General features: G+C 31.6%; 1 protein-coding gene and 1 pseudogene across 1 annotated transcript in view; one reads left to right on the top strand and one right to left on the bottom strand.

Moving 5' to 3' along the window:
- Positions 1-7500, bottom strand: part of LOC145283489 (uncharacterized) — a 184096-nt gene that overhangs the window by 47035 nt on the left and 129561 nt on the right. The gene's annotated exons all lie outside the window — the stretch shown is intronic.
- Positions 7168-7348, top strand: LOC145284216 (U2 spliceosomal RNA; annotated as a pseudogene).

Raw genomic sequence — 7500 nt, 5'->3', positions numbered from 1 at the left:
CATATATATATATATATATATATATATATATATATATATATATATATAAAGCATGTATATATATATATATATATATATCATGTTTTTACTATCTAATATTTTTCACCAGGATGTCTAAAAAAAAACGCAGTTGCTCTCCACTCAATCTGCGCGGTTATTCCTATTCAAACTTCAACGTGAACAACCGATGATATTGCAACCTAACTCAAATCATCATCCACTTGTTGTGCATTAGAAATTCTCTTTGATTAGTTTCCAAACCAATGTTTATCTTTTCATTTCCAAAGTATGAGACTGTACCCAATGTTTCTTTATGTATATTAGTTTTTGTTTTGTTTTGTTTTTTTCTCTGTTAGAATCTGATTTTTTTTTTTTTCTGTTGGAATCTGATTTTTTTTTATTTTGTTCTGTTGGAATCTGACTGGATAAAGCGAAACCTGAAAGTGATTAAAACGCATTTTATGCGATTTGGAATTTGTTTTGAAACTCTCGCGTGGCATTATTTACGTACACACAGAAACACGTGTGTGTGTGTGTGTGTGTGTGTGTGTGTGTGTGTGTGTGTGTGTGTGTGTGTGTGTGTGTGTGTGTGTGTGTGTGTGTGTGTGTGTGTGTGTGTGTGTTGCTATACATTATTCAACAATGTGAACAATTATACTTTTATATAGTTCAGTTCATTTCTCATTGTGATCAATTTCCGAAGAAAAATAACGATGAATACTTGATATTGTTTAAAGAAAAATTTAAAATAAAATATTTAAATTGCAATAATGATATAAATGAATGAAATTGGCAATTCAGCGAGATATAATATCATTATATATTTTATATAACGAGATTTGTCATTATATATGTATATATATGCATACATATGTATGTATCTATACATATATTTTTTTAAAATATAATTTATAATATAATTTTTAAAATATAATTAATTATATAATTTTTAAAATATAATATATAATATAAATTTTAAAATAAAATATATACATATAAATTACATATGTTGTTTAGTTTACTATTAATAGAACAGTACATTAATCAATAATACATATTGGGGCATATATATATATATATATATATATATATATATATATATATATATATATATACACATATATATATATTTATATATATATAGATACACTAAATATACTGATGATAAATATATATATATATATGTACATGTATAATATATATATATATATACATATATATAATATATAATATATAATATATATATATGTATATATACAAATGTAGATGTACCGTAAAACTCACAGTGAGAGAGAGGGGGGAGAATATTAATGGAGCGAGATGAAAACATTTATGTGTAGGCTGGGGAGGAGAGAGAGATCTGTGTTTGTTTGCATAGAAACTACTATAGCCTAGCATTGCTTTTTATTTATAGCGTTAGCCTAATTTTTCTTGCTTGTTAATTTCGCTTTTGCAATCAGGAAAGGCAAATCACAGCGTCACACTCAATAACGCAACTTCATGAATCATCACTCGCCTCCGTCCAGCTTCAACTATAAAGCACTAGAAGGGCGACCGAGTTGGCTGACGTTTCATCCAATATACAATAACACATACACCACATTCTAGCTTTCGAAATAAATATAAGTGATGTTATTTTATTTATTTATCACACCGATATTACCATCTAAATGCTTCATTGTTCCTATTTACTTGCGTGCCCACGAGGGCCGAGTTTGACACAAGATCAGTTTTTAACGTGGGAAAGATCCAGCTCTCCAAGAAGGGGCACTCCGTATAGGAACAAAATAAAAATTGTCTCGTCCATGAAGGAGTTCTTCTCTACTGAGTGAGGACAGAAAAGTGTACGTGTTGCATCAGAAAAGATACTACACTATGATCTTGTCCTGAAGGGCAAGTTTTGTTGTTGAAATACATAATACAACAAGCATAAGCTTCTGGAATATTGTGTATTTTTTATGATGGACGATTCTATTTTTTTTTTTTTTTCAGATTCGATTAACTATTCTGTTTTAAATATCTGACTCCGATACAATTACCGATTACGATTAGAAGTTTTTGTAATTTCAAACTACGGAGCTGGGCGGTTACGACAAAACCCATCTAATATGTACATTTATTTTCGCAAAAGTAAAACTGCGCCCATATAAGTGAGCTATACATTTTTGTTTGAAATCAATAATATTTATTACTTCATAATCAATACTAGCCATGGAAAATCAAGTTTTACTTCAAAACAAAAAATTAAAAAAAACAAAAACAATTTCGAAATCGGAAAATATATACCATTCCAGACACAGATTCTGATATTCCAAAATATTCCTAGTGGTTTCATTTCCGATTACAATCAATCTTTCCAACACTTACATATATATACATACATATATATATATATATATATATATATATATATATATATATATATATATATATATATATATATAAACCCAAACGCAACTATTTCTATGCAACTGATTTGCATAATTGCATTCCAGTCGATGCTTACAAAATTAAATTTAGAATAGATATAGATGTAAACGTGAATTATTTTTTTATATTAATTTCATTTTTTTCTACTAAAATATAAATTTCAATTTTTTATATAAATTACATTATTTTTTACTAAAATATAAATGTCAATTTTTTTAATATAAATTACATTAATTTTTACTAAAATATAAATTCAAATTTTTTTTTCCAAAATATAAATTCGAATTTTTTTCAATATAAATTTCATTTTTTTAATAAAAATTCCAATTTCATTTTTTTTATAATATAAATTCCAATTTTTTAAATATAAATTTCATTTTTTTTACGAAAATATTGATTCTAAATTCATTTATTTCTAATATATAAATTCCGATTTTTTAAATATAAATTTCATTTTTTTTTTATTTTACACTTTAGTTATTTTCAATGCGTTGAATATCTGATTAATAATGAAACATATTCTGCAAGCAAAATTCAAATTCATATTAGCAAATACAGACCATAAATAAAGGAAAATAAAATGCGCTTAATGGATAAGATGTTAGACTACGGAATTGGCTGAACTGAGTTTAAAATCAGTCGGAAATTTTAGCAACTATTAATACTGTAAATCCTTTAGGAACAGTATGTCGCTACTCTCCAGCTATGAGTAATATTGCAACATGTACGCAACTGATCGCATACCACAGTATAAGTGCGCTGGTTCTGTATTAAATAATACGCACAGATAATCAAACGTAAAATGTGATATTGGTTAATTTCATCATCAAAGTAAAACTAATCGAAAAGGGTTGGGAAGGGGGGAGAGAGTGAGGTTCCAACAGATATGACATAATATTCAGATGGTAGGAGTAGCTCCCTCTTTGAGGAAAACTCCATCAGATAGATAGACTAATAGATAGGGAAATGGATAGCTAGCTAGTTATCTCTCTCTCTCATTCTCTCTCTCTCTCTCTCTCTGTATATATATATATATATATATAGAGAGAGAGAGAGAGAGGGGGGGAGAGAGAGAGGGGGGAGAGAGACAAACAGACAGACAGACAGACAGAAAGATTGTTCATATTATTTGGATTCTGCGGACTACTGTTCTCATCCTGAGTGTTATTTTTACTACGTTTCGATCGATATAACCATCGACCGTCTTCAGGTGTATCTTTTTGAACATGGGAATGTTTTTTGTCGATCTCAGGAATTTGGACAAAATTTCAAACGGAATCTTTTATTTATTTCATCGGGGTAGCATGCTCTTGTTCCGGCAATCATGACCGATCAAAATAATACGAATAATCAATTCTCATCTCAAAAATTCAAAACAAAGAAAGTGAAATATATAAAGAGATAGAAAGACAGAAGGGGATAGATAGATAGATAGATAGATAGATAGATAGATAGAAAGATAGGTAAATAGAGCAACATAGTTGATTTAGTAAATTAATTAGCACTTATTGTAGTTATCATAGTGTAGTATCGGTCTCTGACCGTCAAATTCTAGCACAGGAGCTTGGTTTTCTGAACGTCTGACACTTGGATCACAAGAATTCTCTTCAACCACCGATATCCATGACAACTCCCTACCTAAGAATTATTCTTTCAAACTCCTCAGCTTAACATTCACAGGCAATATGAACTGGAACAAATACATTGAGGACATTGCGACGGGTGCTGCAATGAAGGTGGGCTCCCTTTATCATGCTAGAGATCTACTCACACGAGAGTATTGTGTACTTCTACAAGGCCACCATTCGCCCATGCATGGTGTATTGTTGCCACATCTGGTCTGGTGCATCTACCATCTAGCCTCTCCATATTGGATAGGATCCAAAAAATGGTCTCCAATCTAATCGGTACCATTCTGTCAACTAGGCTCCAAGCTCTGTCTCATCGCCGCAATGTTGCACCCCTGTGTCTGTTTTACAAATATTTTAATGGAATGTGTTCTGATGAAATTGTTGCATTTCTGTCTCTGGATGTACTTATCCTCGACAAACCCGCTTAGCAACAAAATCTCACCCCTTCACTGTTGAGGTCACTAAATGCCAGAAAGCTTTCTACTCAAATAGTTTCTTCCCTCGAACAGCTAGATTTTGGAATTCCCTTCCTGCTACCTGCTTCCCTGACTGTACTGATATGCAGATTTGAAACGTAACATGAACCAACATCTTTTTAGATATGGTTCGAAGTAGTAGTTTCTTATGTCGGGATTTGGTGAGTAAAAAACATCAGAATGAAGTAACGAATTAAAACAAGTTGTGGCACAATAAATATATTCAGTTTTCTTGGAGGACGGTGCACTCTGATTGGTTAAAAAAAAAATAGCCAAGAATTACATCAGTTTGTATTTCACGGTAAATCGGCAATAAAATCAACCTCTCCTCAAAAGAGAGAGTTATGCTATTGTTCTCCCTACTCTGTATGAGTGGGTGCTGAGTTCAGATCCTCAACAAGTACCGGAGTCATTCCAAAGTAAAGCTTCCTATTTTTTCATAATTTTTTACTCCAAAATTTAAAGACCTACGAGAACAGGTGTGGTATGATGAAAACTAACCACCTTTTTTGTTCTGGAATCTATTTTTCTACATAGTCACCACCATGACGCATCTCTGTTTCTGATGCACAAAGCATACTGTCAATATCTGCAGCATACAGCTGAAATTTTCAGGCCAGGAAAGTCATCATAAGAACAATTTGCAATCACATCTGATCCATTCAGACGTGATGAAAAATAGGAGGCATTACTATTGGAATGCCGCTTGTGTCGAAAAATGAGATAAGTATGGTCGTGTTTGATGCTAGGCATTACCAATATAAAAGCGGATGGGTATTTTTTCGCTGATCATATAAGGAGCTATATAGGAATGCCAAAGGGTCCAATCAAGACAAATTTTGCATCAATCCAGAATATCCCCTATTTGTCAGAGTTGGACTTTTACAACACGTTGTGCTGCTTTAGTGTCGGACTTGCTCTTGTTGTCAACGGATAAATAACCTTGACACGCTAAAAGCGCAAATACTTTTTTATTATGACTTGAGCAATAAAGATAGGTTATACATTTCATTATTCATATGACATGAGAAATAAACGTGTAACTTTAGAAATAAACAGATTTTTAGACTCGTTGTCATTTATATAAACTAAAATAATGCAAATTCCGATTTGAGAATTGCATCAAAACGATTTAAAAAGGAGTATTTATGTCTATTTTATAAGCGGTCATTTTAATTGGAACGCTCAGCAATGGGTAATGAATTAATCAAATAAAAACTTAATTTAGCAAAAAAAAAGTTTTACACAATTACTTATGGAGGAAAGTAATTCGAAAAACTTATTAATCATTCAGCAAGAAATATTAAATATCTCTGTCTTGTTCGATGTAAACAACAGTTGTAAGAAGTATTGAAATTATAATTCGAAACGTTTGATATGTTTCTAAAATTAAACTTTAGTTCAGGTTCGAAACCGAAGCATATTTTCTGATATTGTAGAACCATCCTGGAGATTATAATCGTTTTATTATTTCATTTCTTTATTACACGTAATTGTTATTAAACAATGCGAGAGAGAGCGAGAGAGAGGGAGAGAGAGAGAGAAAGAGAGAAAGATGGAAGGTTCATAAATATATGTAACAAAGCGCATATGAGCGCACATTAAAATATCAGCAGCAGCGGAAGGGTGTATGGCAAGCGACTGTATTAGCAGCAGCGTTTGAACGCGTATGCAAATTAATAAGTGTGCTTGAGGAGTAATGTGAAGGCGAGATTGGGTCGGCTGTTCTCGGAAGGAATAGAAATGCGACCAGGCGAAATAGACATGTGGCAGCAAGAGACGGTAGAGTAACTACGGTATAAATGTGCTTGTTAAAAAAAAAACTGCCGTGAAAAATTAAAATAAAATATTCTACAACTCAGCTATATCTCCAGATGATAATAAATCGTTTTTTTTTTTAAGAAGAAATGATTTGCTGAGATTTTATTATTTTCCTTGGCTGGTGTAACGTAAAATATTCCCTTGTAAAATATCTTCTTTTTTATCTATAAGAGAGAAAGACTATTTTTTTAAGATCGGATTTTTTCGATTTTCAATACTTATCAAATGGACAAAATATATATTGAACACTGCCAGACATATAAATTAGTTTTATGTAAAATTTGCAGAAGATGGGTTCAGCCGTTTCGGAACCTATGAAGAATGAACGCACGCACATACGCAAAGTGACTTCTATAAAAGAGTGGAGATTTATTCATGATGTTTAGTTAATATTTTTTTCTTTTTTTTTTGTAGAGAAAGTTTGTTTTTTTGTTTTATGCTTTACAGAACATGGTGGAGTTTTACAAAAAGAAAGGCAAAAAAAAAAAAATTCATCAACATTGAGTGCGTTTAAGTCAGGTAGCCGATATCTTCAGACAGCCTAATCTCGCAGAACCGGATACAGTCGTAAAAGGTCGTCACGTGATCAGTTAATTTCTAAGTATTGTAATTAGACGAATTATAATAAAGGTTCTCAACCTTCCTTCCACGTAATCTTTTCAAAAAAAGAGTAAAAACTCATGAGAAAATGAACGTCAGAATTTTCGGCGATAAAAAGATACGCATTACAATGTGTCGCGTTGTAATTGGTTTCGATTTATTTTTAAAATTAACTTTATCCATATTACAAAGCACACAATCTTTATTTTTAATCATCTTGGCCTTTTGGCTAGGATCAAAGTGTAGTATCTGTTCTGATGCTACACTTTACCTTTTCTGTTCACGGTCAGTGGAGGAGAAAACCTTTGTGACTGATTTTTTTTTTATTGTTCTTATCCAGAGTGCCCATTTTTGGGGATCTGGATTTTCTCCACATTAACTCCTATCTTCTGCCTAACTCTGCCCTCGTGGGGAATCAAGTAAATAGAAACATGTACAAATAAGTTTAGTTTGCGTCGCAACTGCGATCTTGTAAATTATAGTTGTCATTTATATTATTGTTCAGAGTGTTCTATCAAAAATGTTTCTCTCAATAATGACAA

This window comes from Euprymna scolopes, chromosome 8 (genome assembly GCF_053919585.1).
Source record: "Euprymna scolopes isolate OS-2025 chromosome 8, ASM5391958v1, whole genome shotgun sequence".
NCBI lineage: Eukaryota > Metazoa > Mollusca > Cephalopoda > Sepiida > Sepiolidae > Euprymna > Euprymna scolopes.
The sequence above is the reverse complement of the archived record's forward strand: the minus strand, read 5'-3'. Positions and strand labels throughout refer to the sequence as shown.